This window comes from Myotis yumanensis, unplaced genomic scaffold (genome assembly GCF_028538775.1).
Source record: "Myotis yumanensis isolate MYYU_CA2020_CCGP unplaced genomic scaffold, mMyoYum1.0.hap1 SCAF_6, whole genome shotgun sequence".
NCBI classification, from domain to species: domain Eukaryota; kingdom Metazoa; phylum Chordata; class Mammalia; order Chiroptera; family Vespertilionidae; genus Myotis; species Myotis yumanensis.
The window spans coordinates 20,389,077-20,412,413 of record NW_027223757.1 but is presented as its reverse complement, the minus strand read 5'-3'; the positions used below and the strand labels follow the sequence as shown (position 1 = coordinate 20,412,413).

General features: G+C 41.4%; 1 protein-coding gene across 15 annotated transcripts in view; it reads left to right on the top strand.

Moving 5' to 3' along the window:
* Window positions 1-4,002: 4,002 nt before the first annotated feature.
* Window positions 4,003-23,337, top strand: part of EPB41L2 (erythrocyte membrane protein band 4.1 like 2) — a 192,553-nt gene continuing 173,218 nt past the window's right edge. For 14 of the 15 annotated variants that reach the window (XM_070417691.1, XM_070417689.1, XM_070417685.1 and 11 more), the window contains exon 1: window positions 4,003-4,110. The gene's annotated coding sequence lies outside the window, so the exon portion shown is untranslated. The remainder of the gene's footprint in view (window positions 4,111-23,337) is intronic. The other variant, XM_070417674.1, reaches the window with a different exon arrangement.

Sequence of the window (23,337 nt, the reverse complement as noted above, 5' to 3'; positions counted from 1 at the left end):
TTTTAACCAGCTTTATTATCTACCAGGCTGTGAACTCCACCGCAGCAGGGACAAAGTGTTATTCATTCTTGACTGTCCAGAGCATGGCATGAGGCCTGGTACAAAACGACATTCAGATTGTTACACTGAAATAATACATCTTTGTTTTACCCTTTCCAAATGTAGCTTTTTGGGGGGATTTTTACTGAACTTATTCTATTTCTGTTTTCAGCTCTAGAGAGCAATTGGCCACGAGATCCCAAAGAGAGCAACTGTGGAGATGCTGCTGCAGCTACGGGAATGAGCAGGCCCGGGTTCTTTCTCTTCTTTCACTGAGCCAGCTGAAGCAGGGCTGTGTACACGGCACAGCTCCAACTCAGATTGAGGGAATACTTAGGTTTGGCAGGCTCCAGATGCTTATACCTGTTATTAGCAATATTTGGGAGTGGCCTTTCAAAAGGAGATTATTATCACCCAGTGTGACTTAGATAGAAAAGGACACTTAACTTTTGAGGGGAAAAAAATCTGTGGAAAACTTTACTGCAGATGGGGGGTGAGGGGGGGCGGGGATGGCGTGGATAAGGGTTGCTTAAGGGCACTAGATATAAGACTAGAAAAACATGGCTTCTGTGGTGAAATGTTTACCAAGGTGACTGCCAGCAATGCTTTTCTTCTCTGTACACACGTTCTACTCTCCCTATTAAATGGTGAAGTCTATGACTCCCTCGCCTTGAATTGGGACTGGCTCTCTGACTTGATTTGACCAACAGAATTGGGTATATGTGATGCTGTGACTTCTGGGCCTAAGCCTTTAAAGGCCTTGTAGCTTTTGTTTTTATCTTCTCAGAAGCCAGGTGCCATGTAAAAAAGTCTGGGTTGTCCTGCAAAAAGTCACGTGGAGTTCACTGGCGTGGCACAGTGGTTGAGCGTCAACCTATGAACCGGGAGGTCACAGTTCAATTCCGGGTCAGGGCATATGCCTGGGGTGTGGGCTCAATCCCCAGTGTGGGGCATGCAGGAGGCAGCCTATCAATGGTTCTCTCTCATCATTGCTGTTTCTCTCTGAAATCAATAAAAATATATCTACAGAAAGGTCACGTGGAGAGAGAGAGGCCCTGGGGAAAAAGGATTAATATGGAGGAGGAATTAGGCTCCCCATTTAACAGGCAGCACCAGCTACCAAACATATGAGTGAGGCCATCCTGGATCCTTCATCCAGTTGTGCCTCCCAGTGGACACCACATAGAGCAGAGATGAGCCATCCTGTTGATCCCTGCTTGAATGCCTACTCCAAAGAATAATGAGCAATAAAATGATTGTCGTTAAGTTTTGAGATCACGTAGCCACAGATAACTGAAAATAGCTCCAAGGACTGGCCAGGTGATAGTGATACTACTGTAGGCATTTCTGTGGCATCTTTTTTTTTTTTTTATCCTATGCCAGTGGAACTGGGAATGCATAGATTCCCAGCAAAACTTGTGATTGCCACAGTCTGACAGAACATGAGAGTGTATTGTCAGGTCTTCTAGCCTGTGGACCATGTACAGAAAGGACAGGTTGTGAATCCAGAGCCACTCCAATACTTCCTCCTGGTTGGGCTTGACACCCAGAAGTCACAAAGATGAAAAAGGAATCACCAGCATAGTGAGATCCAGATTTTTAAAGAGCTGCTTATGTCAATGAGTTGGTAAGAAAGGGCACTAAGGAGGCCCTGGGTAAATTTATAGTTCAAATTGCCAGGCTTTGCTTGTTGGTGGTGCTCAGGATCGAGGCTGCAATGATAAATTTGGATGTGGTGACTCTCAGGCTGGTATCTAGATTCCTCTTTTGTCTTTGTGTCAGTCCCTTGCCTGTTACTCTACTCTATCTAGTGGGAAGACCCAGCCTTGCTTTTATCAATCTCTTTTCCTGGGGATTAATGTTCTGGCCTTGACCCACAGCCTGGTAGCCCTATCCCATGATGCCAGTGCTCCAGCTTGCCCACATCACTGGATATCACCTGTTCAGGACTTTGTCCCGCTTGTCTGTCCAAACCCTTCTTTCCCTGTTGAGACCTCCCTGCTTGCCCGGACTACCACCTGTTGTTTGTTGACATCTGTATGGTACCATGTTTCATCTGTTTTCTTCACTTCCTTATTGCTCCTGGAACTTGATTTCCTCCCTTCAGTTCTTACCAGGTGCTCACGGAATCGGCTCCATTCCACTGAAAAGTTGGGGCCATGTAAGACTGTGTCCAAAATACAGAGTCTAATTCTTCTTCCACAGAGTAACCTTTAGAGTTTGATAACAACCTTCCATCACTGTTAATCATCTGTTTAGGCGAAATATTGCTAGTTTCCATGTTATCAAGGTCACCCATTTATGTATATAATTTAGCCTGTCAATATTCCTCTTAAAAGGTGGCATACGGAAGTGATTCACATGCTTCAACAGAGAATATAGTAAGATATCATTTCCTATGGTAAAGGCATATTTTATGTTTTATTAATTATGCCTACATTTATGTTATTATTTTACATTAGCATTTAAAAGGATTTCCATCAGGAATAGAGGAAGGTTTTATGGGTCCTAAAGCTTATAAAACTATAAAACTTTAGGGACTCTCTTTAATAAAACACTTTAAGATAAATATAGTTTCAAGGGATGTGAAAATAAGGGATCCTGAAGCTTAGGTTTTGTAAGTTTTTATTGTAAATCTGCCTCAAAGTTCCCAATAGTATTGTCTGGTTAACTTCCTGGCTCTTCTTTACCAGAACTGCTATCTAATCAGGTTTTCTCTCTGTATCAGTGAATCTTATTAAGTTTAACTTGGGCACTTAGCATATGGGGAATGAAATAACATAGGTGAGGGACTCTAGCACACAGAGCACACAAATAAATGGTAGCAAATATTATTTTTATTCCTTACCAGCAGGACCTTATCAAATAATTTATCTTCTCTACTCTTAATGTCCACTTTGATGTAATGGAGATAATACTTGTCCTGCCTTCTTCATAAGTTATTGTGAGGATCAAATGATAAAATATGTGAATGTGCTTTGTTAACTGAAAAGCATCAGACCCACGGAAGGCATTGTAACTGAGGTTTCATTCGGTATTGTTAATTTTTGAAAAGGTTATGCCTAGGAAAGAAAAGAAGATTTTATGTTGGCTAAGGTGGGGTCACTAAAGACTTCATTCAATAGCAATGTGAGGAGGCAAAGGACAAGAGGTACAGATGCTGGAGGCAATGACCTTGCACATCCTGTTGGACATGCCAACATTCAGAAAAGATGAAATAAAATGTGAGAGCATGTAATTACACAAAAGGAAAGAACTGGGAAGGTGGTATTTGTGTGTGTGTATGTGTGCTTTCCAAAACTGGCCTCAATCTAGGTCTCCAGCCTCTACAGCCACGTCCTGCTGTGCAGCCCGGGCTCCCAGGCCTCTGCCTGGAGAAATCCTACTCACACTTTAGGTTCAGAATAAAAGCCCCTCCTCCCTGGGGTTTCCCCAATTCCTCTTGTTCCTCCCACAGGAAGAAAAATAGTTCCTCTTCAATGCCCTTTCTGTGACCACTTCCACTCTAGGCTGAGAGGAACTCAGATGTCCTTATTTCCTCGCCTCTAGGGCCTAGCCTCGCCTGCCACTGAATAGGTGTTCAATAAACGTTTAGTCAGGGAATTTACTTTGGGAAAATAAGTTTTAAAAGTTGATAAAAGGTCGTTTAAGGAATTCGTAAGAACGCCTTGCACACAGGCCTTAGCAGTCGTGATCCAGCGCCGCGTCGGGGGTCTGATGTCCCTCCAGCCTGGGGTACCCGGCGACCGATCCCAGGGAATCCCGCGGGAGGGGCCGCCTGCGCCGGGTCGGGGTCGGGGGCGTGGCCGGGGCGGAGGGCGTGGCCTGGTCGGGGGCGTGGCCTGGCGAGGCTCGAGGGGGGTTTCGTGCCGGGGGCGCGTCCGGCGGGGGCGCGGGAGGGGCTTCCGCCGCGAGGGGGCGGGGCCGGCGTCCGGAGCTCGCTGACGGTCCCAGCCAGGGAATTTCAATTTGAAACCTACCAGAAGGGAGGAGGCGGGCGCGGCTGCCGGGCGGCTGGGGCTGAAGCAGGACCCGTCCCCGCGGCGAGAGCTCCCGAGGTGCGGTGTCCGGGTAAGTAGGCGGCGGAATGGCGGGCCTGAGGCGGGGGGGACCCGGGCCGACTGACTAGTCCCTGCGGAGCTGCAGGGGCGGCTCGGGTTTTTCCTCTGGCAGCAGCTGGGAAGCTGATCCCAGGCAGGAAGCGGTGGCGGGACGGTCCCCCCGGGGGGGAGGGCGGCCGGCTTGGGGGTTCTCTGTAGCTCCCCCTCTCCTGTCCTCCCCCTTTCTACCGGACCCCGTTCCCTCCCCGCGGTCCGGGTCCTGTTGCTCCAGGCCGGATACTCGCTTCTCCGCTCCACTGGGGACCCCTCGGCCCCTTCCTTCCCCGGGAGCCGGGGCCAAGTCTCGTCGTAGCCGGGAGAGGTCGGGGCATGGTGAGGACTGTGCGGGCTCCGCCGGGTGCCGTGGGCGCGGGGTCGCGCGTCCCGGACCCCGAGGAGCGGCTGGAGGAGGAATCGGGCTCCATCCGGGCGCGGCGCGAGAGTGGGTACCGGCCGGGAGCGGCCGCCCGTCTGCGGCGCCGGGCGATGTGCGCGGGGGCCCAGCGGCGGCGGCCTTCGGGGGGGTGGGGGGGGATTTGGGGAGAGGAAATGCGGGCGACGGCGCCGCGCCTCCCGGGGCCGTCCGCACGCGTGGGCACTGCGGGAGCCGGGCGAGGGCGGCGCGCCAGCCCCACGCGCCCGCGGGTCCGGCCCGGCGTCCGCCCGCGCGGATGCCGGGAGAGACGCACGTTTTGAGCGCCGGTCCTTCCCGTTCACACATGCAGGCCCTCTTCCCACGGGTGGCATGTTTTCCTCCCCCGGGGCGGGAGGCGGAGGGCTGGGAGCCTTTTTAGGGGAGCCGCGGGGGAAGGGCGCGGGGGAGAAGGGAACGGAGCGGGCGGAGTCGGGGTTGGCGTCCGAGACCACATCCCCAGCCCGAGGCGCTGTCCCGGCAGCCGCAAGGGACGTCTGCGGACGGACGGACGGACCGACGTCCGTCATTATGCTTCCCAAGATCGCTCATGTCCTCTGAGGTCGGGGTTGTTGGGGTGTGTGTGTGTGTGTGTGTGAAGTTAGAAGAACTCTGGCCTGGAGTCTGTTATTTTTGGGACGCCTTAAATGGAATCCCCCTTCCCCACAACCGCCGCCCTGTCTTTAAGGGCCCTGGGAGGGTGGGGACCTAGGAGAGCTGTGGATGTATTTTCCCTTTTAGGAACTACATCTTTTCCTCAGTTTCTTGAACCTCTTGCATCTGAAATGGCATGTGTGTGCCAGGTGTCTTGTTCTTCTTGTTAGTTATTTAAGCTTTTTTTCTTTTCTTTTTCCCTTTCTTTTCTTCCTTTTTCGTCATTCCCTCTTTATTTTTCCTCTTGTTGTTGTTCTTCTTTCACCGGAATCCCTTACTTCTATGTATCTATAATACTGTATTGAGAATTAGCATTTTAGTCGGTGTCCTTGCATTTACCACTTGGGGGAAACTGAGGCAGTTTTTTGGCCGCAGGAGCTTTGAACCGGTTCAGCCCTATTTGGCTCATGGCTGTGGGAAATCACTGGATTGGCATTGCAGCCGCTGATGGAGTTGCATTGCAATGAAATCTTGAATTGTGATAAGGGTGAACCCCATACATTTACCAGTCTGACACAACTTTTAAAGGGCTTGGCTGTGTCACCTGTCAGCTTGAGTGATCAGGCCTATAATTTAATTTAAGAACTACTATCAAACTTCAGATATCTACCACTGGAGGTTATTAGAGAACGGTACAAGTGGAGGTGGCTTGGAACAATGGCACGGATTTAAGGCTCATTTAATCCTATGCTGTCTTCGTCACTTCTTGGGCAGAATTCCCACCGAAGTCAGTAGTGGTCTTGTGTGCAGGAGGACTGCTGAGAACAAGAGGCTGCTCATGTAGAGTAACGGGAAGGGACAGTTTCTCTCCTTTTTAAAACATCCCTCTGTAAGAAAGACCTAGTCATAACAGTTCTTTAATCTTTTACCCGTAGTTGAAGTAGTTAGAGCACTGTGTGCAAAGAACTTGCAGAGAAAAGATGTGGCTGAGTTGAGCCCCCAACCTCAAATCCTTGATATCTAAATTGGATAGGGATTGCTTAAAATGATTAAAAGCCATAAAAAAATGATTTAACAAAGTTAAAATTTTATTTCAGTAAAATTATACCTAACTTGCATAAAAAAATTTAAACTGTTATGGAATATTTTCAACTATGTTTGTGTATTAAACTGGGTATGTACACAACTGGGTATGTATATTAAAATCTGAAATTGAATTCCAAGTAGAAAGAAGCACATTCTCAGATTTAGGGAACAAATCTGAAGAGAGGCCCACCCAAAAAATAACTGTGTAAGCATAAGACAAGGAAATTCAGATAGGTCTTCCTGTGTTTGGAGAGTTAGTACAATTTTTATATTTAGTGACTATTTGGGCCTAGCATTAGATTTGTGAGGGTTGGGAGGTTTTCAGGTTAACTTTGTGCTGATCTGAGTTGGTGAACTTGTTAGGTCCTTTGCTTCTTAACGTAACATTCTTGTGGTTTACCCTTTCCAAATTGCCAGTTCTAAAGAATTGAATTTAGAAAACCGAACCAGTCACCAGATTTTAAAAATAGATTTTTAAAAATCATAACCATGTCCATGTGTACTACTCAACCACTTGCTTTCAACTAAAAATACTTGCAAAGATGACAAAGCAGTCCTCAACCAAAATATTTATTGGTAAAATTACTCTGTAATTAGTAATATTGTATAGTTATGTTTAAAATCAGGTTTTGCTCTGAATCACCACTCTCATATTACTGTGGTAGAGAATTACAAAGGTTCTATCTTTGCCATTTTATTTACGAATGTGGGGTTTATATTTTATATAGCAGAATGCTAAATAGTTTTTGAAGATTTGACTTTCTGTTTTCACAGTTAAGTATGGGCCTTTTTCTTTGTGGGTTTTTTTTTTTTTGAAATGAAGTAGTTTAAAAGCTGTGTGTGGACTTTTTGAAAAGTATGAGTTGCTAGTATTTTTATAAAGCACTAAAATAGTTTATAGGGATCAATACTGCTGAGAGGCAAATTTTGCATTTCTAAAATCTGTATTGTTTACTTGGAGAAAACAAAGGAAATGTGCCCCCACCCTCACCCCCTTTATTTAGAAACCTTTTCAGTGGCCTTGTTTGCTTTTTCAGATTCAGAATGACTGTACCTAACCATTGGGTACACTTACAGATTTAAAAGCCTCAAGTAAATGTTTGTGCTGGCTCCAGTAGTCAGCAAATAGTAGCCAGACCCTAATTTACTGCCCTTTTATAGAATCTTGGAATCTCAGGGCCAGGGTTGGACCTTTAGAAGTCAGCAAATCCATTTTCAGCCCTTGACCCTCAACACATAGGCATTTCCAGGCTCTTTGGAAGGCCTGAGTTAATAGAAGATTTGTAGATGATTCCTCCACAGATTCTAGACAGAGCATCCTCTGGGATTGCTATGTTTTGGCACAAACCAGCAACTTGATATTCAAAAGATTTTTATCATTTCTCTGACTGGGTAGTGCCTCAGATTAAAATCTAAAATAGAATCAATGCCTGGTGTCATTAACTACTGGGGAATGGCCTCCAAATATAAATAGTATAGTTATTTAGAAGTTGCAGGTAAAGCAAAGAGCAAATAAAAAAATTACCTTGAATATCAGCTAGAAATAACTGATAGTGATAACCAATGATTTTTTAAGTCTGTGTATTTTGTATAAGAGAGGGAATATTATGAGAGCAGGAATGTATATTCCCTCTCTCATACACTTAAAAAAATATATTTGTTATGTGAAGCATTGTTTACAGTTAATAAATTTGATGAATCAACCCATTGAATCTTCATATAATATATTGGAGGTGCTGTTTTTTTGTTTAATCCTCACTTGATATTTTTTCCATTGATTTTTTTAAAGAGTGGAAGGGAAGGAGGGGGGAAGAGAGAGAGAGAGAGAGAGAGAGAGAGAGGCAGAGAGAGAGAGAGAGTAACATTGTTGTGAGAGACACACATCGATTAGTTGCCTCCTGCACACGCCCCAAACTGAGCCTGGGCGGGGATGGGGATTGGGCCTGCAACCCAAGTACATGCCCTTGACCAGGAATCAAACCCCGACCCTTTGGTCCTCAGGCCTATGTTTTAACCACGGAGCCAAATTGGCCAGGACTGGAGGTGCTTTTAGTGAAGATTCTTTGAAAGTTGGAATTGACTTTGTAGAACCTAGTGCTGTTACACATAGAAATGTCATATAGATAATATTTGATATAGGGGATTTGCTGTTCCTTCTATTGAATGTTTCCCTCTGTTTTGTGGTTGGCTTGTTTCACTTTGGCTTACGGGTTTCTTAGATGTATGTTTTTCATGTCTAGAAAGGTAGATAATCTATATACTATTTCCCTAAATACCTACTGTTTGGGATGGTATTTATTTTTAATGAGAATTTCAGTGAAGTTATCAAAATTCTTATTTTTAAAGTAATGTCTCTTACATTTAGACCTGATGTGGCCTATGAGTGTGTTCACATTGCTTCTGGATTTTATTTTTCTTCAAAGATTGAAATTGGGCTAATTTCATATTCTCAGTTACTTTTAAAATGTAAATGTTTTTATTTCACAGATACGGCTTTTCCCAATGATCTTTATAGTAATACTAGTGGCTTGGTGCACGGATTCGTGCACATTGAAAGGAAATTAATTAGAAGAAATATTTTAATATCGCTATTCACCCTTTCTCTGTAATAGAAGTGTCAACCAAATTCACAATCAACAATGACAGATCAAAACACATGCGTGTAATTGGCACCAGCAAGAGCTTTATATGTATTGTGCATGCACAAGTCAACTTAGCCTTTTATATAGATAGATGGAATAAATTTAAGGAATGAGAATTGTCTTCTTATTTGCTCTGAGAAGTTTCTTAATTAAGGTTTTCCTTTTGTCCAAGTTGACATTTTGTATATGTAACTAAATTCGGTGTCATGGGTTCCAAAGTGATTTTGTCACTGTTCATCTGTAGAACCTTATTGTCTAGGTCAGTTAGGGAAGTTCATTTTATCTAAACTAAATCTTTTATGCTGTAATTGAAAATCCATTTTTCTCTTGCTTTGCTCTTTTTATGGCATCGTTTTCAACCTCCATGAAAGAAATTTCAATACATAAAAGACTTGTATTACCCGATAATTGCCTTTTGCCAAGATAATTGTGCTTTTAAAATTTTCTCATGTAAGTCTGATTACCCAGCTTTCTAATCATCTTTTCCAAGCACTGAATTCAGGTTTTTAGACCTCCTGATGAGCTTCAGAGCTGGACTCATCACCATGATAACAACAGTGCTGAGTATAATCTCATTTTTGAGTTTCCTGTGTTCTACCAGTATACATGCTTGAAGATACTAAATTAAAATGTAGTTTTCACTCTGCCATAATTGTTAGGTTCTCTATCTTTTTGTCCAGTCTACTTGTTTATCACCTTATATTCATCTACCTAGAGCAGCAATTTTAAATCTTTTTCATCTCATGGCACACATAAACTAATTACTAAAATTCTGTGGCACACCAAAAAATACGTTATATTTTTTGCCAATCTGACAAATAATAGTCATAATTTTGATTCATTCAAATCGGACAGCTATTGTGTTGGCTGTTGTCAGTTTTTTATTTGACAATCTAAGGGTAAAGAGGTTAATTAGTGTTCCTGATTAAATAGTCAGGTATTGTAAGTCTTAAAAATTCTTACAACACACTGGTTTAAAATTACTGAGCTAGAGAACCAAAAGGGAGTGTAGAGATCATTTAGTTCAGGCTCAATCTGAGGTGGGAAGTGAGGTTTGTGGGAAAGGAGTTGCCCAGGGTGGAGTGATGGGTTCACGAACTTCCTGAGACTAATTGGTGTGTGTGTGTGTGTGAGAGAGAGAGAGAGAGAGAGAGAGAGAGAGAGAGGGAGAGGGAGAGAGGGAGGGAGAGGAATTTTGGCAAGCAGTTTTTGAAAGGGTGAGAGAGAGAAATTTTGGCGAGCAGTTTTTGAAAAGGTTTTGGGAAACAGAAAAGATTGAAAACTGCTGACCTAGTTCAGTTCTTATTTTTGATTTTAAGAAATTAAAATCTTAAGAGGTCTTTTATTTTTTTATTTTTCTTAATGTTACTCTATTGTACTTTCATCACTGATTCCTCCCCGACCCCTACCCCACACTTACTTTCATTTAATTGAATTAATTGTCTTTTTTTTATTCAATTATCAATGTTCAACTGAATTCTGATGGCATCTTGGCCTCTTACATTCCTACCTATGAATTTAAAAATGGACTTTTATTTTCTCACAAATTTCTTTAATGGAAATCTCAATTAGAAGAGACCAGTCTACACTATTTGGTGCTGGTTAGACTGGCATTTAAGTCAGTAACCTTGGGTAAATTATTTCTCAAAGCCTCAGTTTTCTTATCTTTAATATGGGGTTGACAATCATAACCTCATAGAATAATATGAGGATTAAATGAACCAGTGTTTATAAAATGCTAGTCCTTATAAATGCTTTACATGATGCCTGGCATCTGTGAAAATTGTTAGGTTAAGAAAAGATCTAGTGGGTCAATTGTGAATATGTGGTTAGCATTTTATTATGCAGTATGAGGAATATTTATCTTTGTGGAAGTACAGTCTTTGATATGAAACTAATTTCCTATGGTGATCACAAGTTAAAACCACTTTTTAACAATTTTAGTACAGTATCTTTAGAATTTTTGAACTTTTAGAAAACTTTGTCCTAACAGATTGTTACCATTTTTGGTAGTATGTAGTATACACATGTATGGCAAAGCTGTTTGGATCTAGTTTCAATAACACAGGGTGTTCATAAAATTTCCCAGGGCCAGGAGACCACAGAAAGGCTGACAACTTCAGTATTATAAGGGAATTTATATACAAAGTGTGTCTTGGGCTACAGCAGCACAACATGGCTATACTCAGCTGCATGGCAGGTGCTAAAGAATTAATATAGAATAGGGCAGGATGGATGGGGTGCTAGTGCATGAAAACGCCTTACATGCTTGCTCTAAGCAGGACAATGACCTGTTCCAGGATCAAGCATGCAGTAGGCTGTAGGGGAGGGGTGGATCAGACAGTTTCTGAGAGGATTTACAGGAAACAATCTTTCTTCTGGCCTGGATCTCGCTGGCTGGGCCCACAGTGGTAACATCATGGAACAGTCTGTCCTCCATACAGCCATAATGTAGACTTTTCGTTATGTTGTCAGAGGTATCGGATTCTGAGTGTAAAATATATATGCTATATTAGTATAACTTCCTCTCTCTCTAACTTCAGTAAGCTTGCTGAAAGAAAGCTGTGAATGGAATTATTAGTGTTTAAATCTCTGCAAGTAGCATTAAAATGTGACCTTTATAGACTCAGTACATATTTTTGTACGTGAAATAGATCTGTAGATGTTATTTTCCTTTGACATAGTGTTTTTTTTGTCTAATACTTCTTTTTTCTTTATTTTTTCCCCATCACCATTTATCCCCCTATTCCCTCTTTCACCCCCAACCCATGTTGTTTTGATTACTAGTATGATTCCTCCAACTATGTTCTTTTCTCAAGATTGCTGTTGTTATCCGGGGTCTTTTGTGGTTCCATATAAATATTTGGAGTATTTGTTCTGGTTCTGTGAAATATGCCATTGGTATCTTGATAGGATTGCATTGAATGTGTAGATTGCTTTGGGTAGTATGGGCATCTTAATGATGTTAATTCTTCCTGTGCATGAACACGCTATATGTGCTTCCACTTATTTGTATCTTCTTCAATTTCTTTCTTCAGTGTCTTATAATTTCCTGAGTACAGGTCTTTTACATCCTTAGTTAAATGTATTCCGAGGTATTTTATTTATTTTTGAAGCAATTGTGAATGGGATTGTTTTATTAGTTTCTGTTCTGACAGTTCATTATTGGTGTATAAAAATGCAACTGATTCCTGGATATTTGTTTTGTATCCTGCTACTTTACTGAATTCATTTATCAGTTCTAGTAGTTTTTGGGTGGAATTTTTAGGATTCTGTATATATAGTATCATGTCATCTGCAAATAATGACAGTTTTACTTCTTCCTTTTCAATTTGAATGCCTTTTATTTCTTCTTATCTTATTGCTGTGGCTAGGATTTCCAGTACTATCTACACTAATAAAAGAGAAACATGGTAATTAGCGTACGACCACTACCCTTTTCATTGGCTAATCAGTGAGTATATGCAAATTAACTGTCAGCCAAGATGGCGGCCGGCAGCCAGGCACTGAAGTGAGCATGAGGCTTGCTTGCTATGGACTCCAACGTTCCCCGCCTCACTTGCCGGCCTCTGAGCTACAACTCTAAGCAACTATATACTATGTTGCAAATAAGAAGGTAAACAAAACTCCAGAAACCAGCCGGACTGAAACCCAGCCGGACTGAAACATTGTATCCATGTTTTCAGCAGCAAGGCCTCAGAGCTAAAGCTGGCCCAGAATTAAAAAAAAAAAAAAAAAAAGATGAAAACAAGGAGCGGTTGGAAGCTTCAGTCACTCGCCACCGGGAAAACAGCCCTCAGCCCCTCACCCAGACTGGCCAGGCACCCCAGTGGGGACCCCCACCCTGATCCAGGACACCCTTCAGGGCAAACCAGCCTGCCCCTACCGTGCACCAGGCCTCTATTCTATAAAGTAAAAGGGTAATATGCCTCCCGGCACCGGGATCAGCGTGACAGGGGGCAGCGCACCAACCCCCTGGTCGGCCCTGCTCTGTGTATGACAGGGTGCGGCGCCCCAACCCCCCTCCCCCCCCCCCACGGGCCCTGCTCTGTGCCTGATAGGGGGGAGCTCCCCAATCCCCTGATCGGCCCTGATCTGTGTGTGACGGTGCGGCGCCCCAACCGCCTCCCCACCCCTGCCCCAGTGGGCCCTGCTCTGTGTGTGACAGGGTAGAGCCATAACCTCCCCATTGGCCCTGCCCTGAGTGTGACAGGGTGCAGCGCCCCAACCCCCTGATCCGCCCTGCTCTGTGTGTGACAGGGGGCGGTGCCCCAACTCCCCTATCGGCCCTACTCTGTGAGTGACAGGGGGGAGCTCCTCAACCCCCTGATCAGCCCTGCTCTGTGCATGACGGGGGAGCTCCCCAACCCCCTGATGGGCCCTGCTCTGTGTGTGACAGGGTACGGAGCCCCAACCCCCCTGAAGGGCCCTGCTCTGTGAGTGACAGGGGTCAGCGCCCCAACCCCCTGATTGGCCCTGCTCTGTGAGTGACGGGGCAGCGCCCCAACCCCCTGATTGGCCCTGCTCTGTGAGTGACGGGGCAGCGCCCCAACCCCCTGATTGGCCCTGCTCTGTGAGTGACAGGGGGCAGCGCCCCAACCCCCTGATCAGCCCTGCTCTGTGAGTGAAAGGGGGCAGCACCCCAATCCCCTGATTGCCCTTCGGCTCTGTGTTTGACAAGGTGCGGCGCCCCAACTCCCCCCCGCCCACGGGCCCTGCTCTGTGCCTGATAGGGGGGAGCTCCCCAATCCCCTGATTGCCCTGCGGCTCTGTGTGTGACAGGGGGCGGGGCCACAACCTCCCTATCCGCCCTGCTCTGTTTGTGACAGGGGAAGGCGCCCCAACCCCCTGATTAGCGCCGCAACCTCCCCATCGACCCTGCCTTGAGTGTGACAGGGGGCGGTGCCCCAACCCCCCAATCGGCCCTACCCTGAGCATGACTGAGGGAGGCATCGCAACCTCCCAATCCGCCCTGCTCTGTGCATGACAGGGGGCGGTGCCCCAACTCCCCAATCGGCCCTGCTCTGAGCCTGACCAGGGGCTGCACCTAGGGATTGGGCCTGCCCTCTGCCACCCGGGAGCAGGCCTAAGCCAGCAGGTCGTTATCTCCCGAGGGGTCCCAGACTGCGAGAGGGCACAGGCCGGGCTGTGGGACCCCCCTCCCCACCCCCCCGAGTGTACAAATTTTTGTGCACCGGGCCTCTAGTGTTGAATAAGAGTGGTGAAATCAGACATTCTTGTCTTGTCCCCCATCTTAAGGCAAATACTTGTAGTTTTTGCCCATTTAGCATGATGTTGGCTGTGGTTTTGTCATATATGGCCTTTATTACATTGAGATATATTCCCTGTATTACTACTTGGCTGAGAGTTTTTATCATAAATGCATGCTGGATTTTATCAAATGCCTTTTCTGCATCTATTGATATGATCATGTGGGGTTTTTCCTTCATTTTATGTGGTATATCATGTTTATTGTTTTGTGGATATTGTACCAACCTTGCAACCTTGAATAAATCCAACTTGATCATGGTGTACGATCTTTTTAATGTATTGCTGGATTTGGTTTGCTAATAGTTTGTTGAGGATTTTAGAATCTATGTTCATCAGGGATATTGGCATATAATTTTCTTTCTTCATTGTATCTTTATCTGGTTTTGGAAAGAGGATAGTTCCGTGTATTTAGTTATAACTGGTCTCCAGTTTTAAGCTCTATCTGTCACCTCAGCCCTCAATGGTATTGTTTCTGGTAGGTCCCCACCAAAACAGGAATTCAGGGTTTGGCTTCCTCTGGTCTGGTAAATTTGTTATTCTGTACATCTGTTTTCCATCTTCTAAAATTCTGTTGATGTATCTTAGCTGCTGGACTATCCCCTCGTGTGTGTGTGTGTGTGTGTGTGTGTTTTATTTTTATTTTTATTAATTTTCTTACTGTCATTTTAGTGTGGTTTTGGGAACAGAAATTAACTCATGTTAAGTCCACTGATTTTAGGGTTTTAAGTTGATAAAAATAAAATTGCCAAGTTACTGTGGTACTCACAATTTGGTAAGGACTACAACTTTAATATAAATGGTCCCTTTTCGTCATGCCAGATGCTGAGTTGAACTTTTGTTATATGTACATATAGAGAGAAAAGTCCGACAATTTAGTCAACGTCTAGAGTGAATGGGAATGAATGAATGATGATATGTCATTGAACAAGAAGATGCTTCCTAGGAAGAGATCAGCAAATGTATTATATTATTTCCTATAACATTTCAAGGATTGGTTCAGTACAGATGCTTATAAGTTATATAATATATACTTGAACTAGATTTAGAAATAAACAACAAAAACAAATTTGGTGAATGTGTATCAGAAATGGCCACCTTATTTTAGAGTTTACTGTATATCTTACTTTATCTTCAGATGACACATGGTTTGCATGCATAAAGTTATATATTCTTTGAATATTGAATATAGAGGAAACTTGGAAGACAGGTGGGTTTTCTTAAATACTTTTAGGGTGAAAAATTTTGTTACTAGGGCATAAATAGGGAATTAGCCTAAAGTGAAGATACATACTTTAGGGATTTTTGTGTATGGGGTTTAGGGAAAGTGAGACAAAAATGGAGATCTGAATAAGGAAGGTAGATGCTGTGAGGTCTTAGGAAGTTCCAGGAAGATCCAAAGGCTCATGCATATACGTGGTTAGTGTTTGTTAAGTTACCCAGTGGGTTTTAGTGGTTTCTAAATTCAAATACTTTATTCATTAATGTAGAAGGTGTTGTAGGCAATAGATCAGGACAGTATTTCCTTAAAAGTGTGGTGGTATGTTAAAATGATTTGAGATGGTACACGATGAATCTTTTCCTTACAGTGGTTAAATATATATGCCAGTGTGCATCAGAAAAATATGCAAATACTTCAAAACTACAATTTAATTGATATCACTTAGCATAAGGCTAAAGTAGGTATTTTTTAAGTGACTTGATTTAAAGATCAGAATAAAATAAATAATAATATAGTGGCTGTTTAGATTTGGCAAACATTATCAAGTAAGTTTGTGAATAACTAAAGTTTGAGAAACATTGGGTAGTTTCAAAATATAATTTCCTTAGTCAAGGTGCTTTGTACATGCCTTCTTTATCCTATTAGAAAACAGCCTGAAACTATATGGTGAGTGTGGCATAGACTTCTAAGCCTTTTCTTTCCTTTTTAAAAATTGTTTTACTTTATACATTCTTTTCTCTTCTCAAAATCAATTCTTAGAACATTTTCTCATTTGATTCTTAAAACAATTTCATACCATAGGTCTGCCCGATGAGAAAAGTGAGTCAGGAAGAGGTTAAACATACCCAAAGTCATTTGGCAATTTAGTAATGGAGCTTCAGGCACAGCTCAGGTCTGCTTGTTGTCTAGAGTTATTCTTTCTACACTGTTCTCTCTTGCTGTTAATGGAGTTGCCAATTGAATTTTTCTTGGAGAACTCAAGAAGCCTGCCAAGTTTTGAGGCTAGAGGACTGTCCCGTGGCTTTCATATATTTGTATCTTGAGCCCAAAAGGTAGACAGAGCTAGGTCTTCCAAAAGTAGTTCAATAAATGTGTCAGTATTTTGAAATATTATTGAAAAAAGAAGGAAGCAGATGACCTATGGGATTATTGGAAAGTGATACCAAAGGCTTTCACAAGTATTTGAAAAGCAAATGTGGCAATGGTCATATGCAGGATTATGGCACATATCTAACCTTTATTTTTGGAGCCCATTTTTATTATGATAATCTTTTACTTTTCCCCAATATGCTGTTTAATTAATTGCCTTTGATTGTGGTTTTTTAAAAAAGCTGTTAAGTGAATGCCTTCCTTAGAAAATTACCTTTAATCCACTTCTCTTAAGGAGATAAAGGAAAGCTCTTTAAAAAAATGAATAAAAATTGTGCATGACAAAGGTTAAAGTGTTGAGTAATGAATTGGGTCTGTCCACTAACAAAAGAATTAAGAGTTTATTCATAAGTTTGTAACCAGAGCTGTTTCTGGATCTTGGCCATTAAAATCAACATCAGTAAAGCTTGGATCTTAATTTCCTAATGCCAAGATTGTCTGTTTTAAATTATGCACATAAGGGAATGTGAATACATTCGTGTCGTGTGTCCTCCCCTCCCCTCGTCCCTCGTTCCGCCCCCCCCCCCCATTACTCCCTCAAACAGAAAAATAAAAGTATATTGGAGATATTCTGAACGTCAGCAAATTTGGCAGTGCTGGGCTGTAGATGTGGGCAGCATATGTAGTGCAGATGTGCCTCCAATTTTCCTTCTAATTGAGGCCAGTTCACTTTCATACCCAATGATGCAAGCTTAAACCCAACGAGTTGAGGGTGAATTCTAGACATTCTATAGATCTGTGATCTGTGTGTTACTTGCTCTGTGAAGCACACAGGATAGCAGTGAAGGATACTGCGGCTCTTTTTTAAGTACTTTTTATTATTAGATTTTTAAAGTACTTTTTATTATTAGATTTTTTTAAAAGCCATGTTTTTACTGTCTGGGCTGGGAAGGAGCCTGCAACCAAGGTACTTGCCCTTGACTGGAATCGAACCTGGGACCCTTCAGCCCGCATGCCGAGGCTCTATCCACTGAGCCAAACCAGCCAGGGCTCAGAGTGATTTCTTAAAAGAAAGTATACCATTGTCAGTTATAGAATAGTGTTTTTCTTTTTTAAACTTTGTATTTTGGAAAATTTAAAATATACTCAGTAGAGAGAATAGTAATATAATAAACCCCATGTACCCTCACCCAGCTTTAACCGTTACCAGCACATGGCTAGTCTTGTTTCATTTATATTTCCCTTTCACTACCTGATAATCTCTACCCCCATTATTTTGAAACAAATTCTAGACATTACATAATTTTATTTGTATATAAGTAAGATATCTCTATCCCTTCTTTTAAAAAAAAATATTTTTATTGACTTCAGAGAAGAAGGGAGAGGGAGAGAGAGATAGAAACATCAATGTTGAGAGAGAATCATTGATCTGCTGCCTCCTGCATATCCCCCACTGGAAATCGAGCCCACAACCCCAGGCATGTGGCCTGGCCAGGAATTGAACCATGACCTCTTGGTTCATAGGTCGACACTCAGCCATTGAGCCACACTGGCCGGGCTTCATTCCCTCTTTTTGGCATGTACTTTCTGGTCTCCAAAAGAAAGCTCGTTCATTACTGCTTTTAGAATTAAAGTTAGTTCATTTATGACATATTCAGTTCTCATGGTTTTTTTGCAATTAATTATATGAATATTATTGTGATCAATGAAAGCATTTTCCCCTAAATGTAATATTATGGATATAGGAAATGCTTCAGCCAATGCTAAAAAAAACCTCTAACAATTTCTAAACCAAATCTGAACTGATATTTAAATTTTGTTGTATTGTTAATGTTTTATAAAATTTCCCCCCTTGACTCCTGCCTATGCTTATACTAGATTTTAATGTTTTTATATTTAAATTTTTTTTCTTTTCTTTCTTCCTCCCTACATCTCTCTCCCGCTCTTCCTCCCTCTTTCATTTTTTCTTCCTCCGTTCCTCTCCTTTCCTTTCATTTTTCTTTTGCTTAGCATAGTTTAGTGGCAATATGTTGGAACTGAACCAAATAAAGCTTTTTTTTTTTTCAGCTCACTGGATTTTAATGTGACTACCCAGTTGTTATAAAATCATACCAGGGTCTGTCTGGCAGTGTAGAAGGGAAGGTATATGCCTCAAACATTGGCCATATACTAATTTAGAAATATGTAAAACGTGGGCATTATAGATGAAGCTGACTATAGCTTAATAGTTACAGTGCTTTTGCTATATTTTATAGTTTAGTTTATACTTTTATTAAAATGTAGTGTATACTTTCTTTGTAAAATACATTACATATTGAATTAGAAAATAATAGGTAACATTTCTTGAATACTTAATGTGTGTCAGATACTGTTCTATGAGCACTTTTACAAATATTTATTAAATTAATCCTACAATAACCATTAGTGGTAAGTACTGTTATTCTAGGTTTGCCTGACAAGAAAGATTCAATAACTTGCTCTGAGTCAATTAGCTAATTAATGAGTAGGCATTTGAATCCAGGCCTTCTGGTTCCAGAGCTTACTGTCATAACCGCTGGCCTATATTATCCCTAAGAATATGTAAATTCTTTCTTCACACCCTGTTCCTACTTGCATTCTCTTCCCCAGAGGTAACTATTTTGAACCAGAACCAATACTACACTATTGTATTGGGGTATAATTTGATCACCGTGGGGGTGGTTTTCAGTCAGAAACTTGAAAGTAGTTAGTAAGATTCTACTCATGTTCCTTTACTGGTTTAGTTAAAAAGAAGAAAGGGGTGAGAGTGGAAGCATGTAGAAAGTAAGGTGCTAACTGCTGATGTCTGTCTTCCTTCTCCGTTAACGGTTTTTTAAAGTGGAATGTTGAGGCCGGCTGGAATGTTGACAGGTCACCAAGGAGTTGCTGAAGCCAGTGGTTCTAAGCACCACTGAATGATCAACATTTTTGTCTTCGGTTGAGTATCTTGAAGTGCCAGATGTATTGTTAAACTTTGGTCATCATTGGTATGTCCTGTAAAGTATACACTTGTGGGACTTTGTCCTGAGTCTGTAGGGACTGGAATCTTAACAGACCAGCTACCTGATACTGTCCCTCCCAACCCTTTTTTTTTTCTGAGAGGAATAGAGGGTAGAAAATTGTCTAGCTCCAAGTCCCAGTTGCAGTTCAGCAATTACTAAGTGTGACAGTTGAGTAAATTGTGTTACTTCTTGTGTCTGTTTCCTCTTAAGTGATTCAGCTGCCCCAAACTAAGTCCTAATCCATGTAGGATGTTGTGTGTGCCTCTTCTATTTGTCTTTGTGGAGAAAGTCATTTAAAGTGCCCTTCCTTAGGGGAAAAACACACGTAGGATTTTGGCAAAACATTTGATAAAACTTTCATGGTATCTTTATAGCAACTTTGGGAAAAATCTTTTGTGGTGGGAAGTCTGTGGTGGTGTTTGTTACTGAAATTTTAATCTTGGTTTTCTCTTACCCAAAATATTTTTGCCAGTGATTTTTATGACGAAGACAAGGACTGCTGATCAGATTTACAGATTCATGGAAGTTTGTAGAGAAACTTAATAAGCTGTATATAGATTATCTTGTTAGATATAAAATTGGTTGAAATTAATAAGATGAAATTTGTTGGAAATAAAAATTAAAAAAAGGAAATAAAGTTGACTGAAAGAGTTCTAAAACACTGCAGTCTTGGCCTTCTATTCAATAGGAAGTTTTATTAAAAAGTAGTAGATGCCTATTTATTCCCAAGTATAAGACACATTAATTTCTGGTCTCAACTTCACTAAAATGACTCTTTTTCCTGTTGTCAAATTATCAAATATATTTTTCCAGGTATTATTTTTGACCAACCATACTATCTTTGAAGTTCTCTCATTATATTTAGAGCTCTTTATCCTACGTCTCCTGTGTTTCACATATTTCTTTTCCTCTGGCTATCCTTCCAGTTTTTCCTGTTTCCCAGGGTTCTTAGCCCTGACTAATTTTGTATCACTCAAGATTTCACCTACCATCATTATCCATTAACACAAATCTCTCTCAAGGCTAAGTCTTTTTCCTGAGGTCTGCATTCTTATGTAATTTAGAAGAATCACTACCAGTATCTCAAAGAAAGTTTTTAAATGACTATGTGAAGTATCTTATGCAGAATGTGGACTGTAATTGATTATTCTGGTTTGACTTGGAATATTTTTTCATTTTTAGGTATTGCATTTTAAGAGGTGTGTAGTGTGAACTAATATTTTTGTTCAATAAAAATGAGTGGAAGCTTAGACAAACTGAAACCATGTCCCTGAAAGGGTGCCTGGGTTGTTGAGGTTAGGAGGAACTGAAGTACGGGAGGAACTAGCTATTGAAATAACGGAAAGAGTAAGATTTGCTGGAGTAGACAATTCTTTGAACAGTGACTTTTACCTTCTTTTTCTTTTGACAAAACCACTGTAATAGATTTAATATCTTGAACCTTTATTCAGTATAGAAGTCTGTGGATATGTGTGTGCGTGTGTGTGTGTATGAATAACAGAAACAAGTTTGATTAATTAGTTCTTAGCCATACCATATGCAGTGTGCTCTAAGACAGTGGTTCTCAACCTTCCTAATGCTGCGACCCTTTAATACAGTTCCTCATGTTGTGGTGACCCCCAATTTCATTGTTACAAATTGAACATAATTAAAGCATAGTGATTAATCACAAAAACAATTGTAATTACATATGTGTTTTCCAATGGTCTTAGGCGACCCCTGTGAAAGGGTCATTCGACCCCCAAAGGGGTCGCGGCCCACAGGTTGAGAACCGCTGCTCTAAGATTTTTTTTCTATTTAATAATAATAATAATGATGATGATGATGATGATGATGATGATAGAAAGTGCCAGTCAATAATTTGATTTCACAACTCACCAATGGACTGTAATCTGTGTTTGAAAACCCCCTTTTTTTGCTGATCAAACTAAGAGATTTGGAGAAGTGAAGTTTCCTATCTGGTATAAGAACTTTTTAAGAGTTAGAGGAAGTAGAGAGTGGAAAGGGCTGTCCTGGGAGGGAGGAAGTTTCCCAGGGTTTGAAGGACTGATGCCAAAGGCTGATAATCACCTGCTGGAAGGTGGGAGGAAGATTCATGGGGGTGGGTTAGGGGGAGGATGGAGCTTTGTGATCACCTACACGTCTTCCAAGATTTTATAATTTTCATTTTAATTTTGTGACTTGCTGCAATTTTAAGGTGAGTAAAGTTATTTAAGTGAAAATATTAATTCTGAATTCTACTTGTTGAAGTAAAAAATATCTCACTGGCCCTGGTCAGTTGGTTGGAGTGTCTTCCTGTACACCAGAGGTGGTGGGCTCAATTCCTGATCAGGCCACATACCCAGGTTGCAGGTTCGATCCCTGGTTGGAAGAGTGTAGGAGGCAACCGATCTCTCTCTCTCTCTCTCTCTCTCTCTCTCTCTGTCTTCCTCTTCCTTTTCCGCTCTCTAAAATCAATAAAAAAGTCTCATTGTTCTTTAGCAGATGTGATTTTTAATTTTACTGTGAAATTTTGTTTTTATTTTATAAGTTAACTTTATTATTTCCTTTTTTAATTGCGTTTTTAGAGAGAGAGGAAAGGAGAGGGCGAGATAACAATCGATGGTTGCCTCCCTTAAGCACCCTAACTGGGGATTGAACTTGCAACTTTTCGGTGCATAGGACGAAGCTCAACCAACTGAGCCACACTGGCCAGAGCAATTATTTCCTTTTCTTTTTTTAACAAAATAATATATTTGGAATGTTTCAATTTCTTTTCTGTTAATCATCACTGGAGGATATTGCTTCCATTGCTTTTTTAGAGAGAGTGGAAAGGAGGGAGGGAGGGAAGGATAGATGGAGAGAGAGGGAGAGAGAGAGGAAGAGAGAGAGAAAGATCAATGTGAGAGAAATACATTGACTGGTTGCTTCCTGCACACACTCCAACCAGGGGTGGGGAGGGAACCCTCAACCCAGGTACATGCCCTTGACTGGGAATCGAACTTGAAACCCTTTGGTGTGAGGACCGATGCTCTGACCAGCCAGGGCTGAAAAGTTAAAAAACAAAACAAAAACTTAATAGTAAATTGAGTGGTATAATGACCATTCCCCTCCTTGCGCTCCCATCACCCAGTTTAACACTTATCAACTCATGACTAACCTTATTTTATGTATATCCCTATTCACTTCACTCCCAATGCTATTATTTTGAAGCAAATCTCATACATCATTTTATCTATATATATTTGGAGATATCTATATCTATATCTCTATCTATCTATATATATGTCTTTAAAAGAAAAAACTTGAAAAAACACAAAATACCATTATTGCACTTAAAAAAGTTACTGGTAAATCCTTAATATCAAATATTTACTCTGTTCAACTTTCCAGTTGCCTTTATTTTCTTTCATACTTTTTTGTTTGAGTTAGGATTCAAATTAGATCTATATATTGTTTATAGTGATTTTGTATAATTTATAAGTTCTTTCTCTTTTATACAAGGGTGAGCAAAAATAGGTTTACACTTGTAATACAAATACATAATATAATAATAAATAATAATACAAGAATGAACTCTTGTTTCACGTATGCAGAACTGTAAACCTATTTTTTCCCACCTTGTATTTCCTTGTAATCAATTATTTTGAAGAACCTAGAGTGCTTGTCCTACATCAGTGATGGCGAACCTATGACACGCGAACTCATTTTTTTGGTTGATTTTTCTTTGTTAAATTGCACTTTAATATATAAAATAAATATAAAAAATATAAGTCTTTGTTTTACTATGGTTGCAAGTATCAAAAAATTTCTATATGTGACACGGCACCAGAGTTAAGTTAGGGTTTTTCAAAATGCTGACACGCCGAGCTCAAAAGGTTTGCCA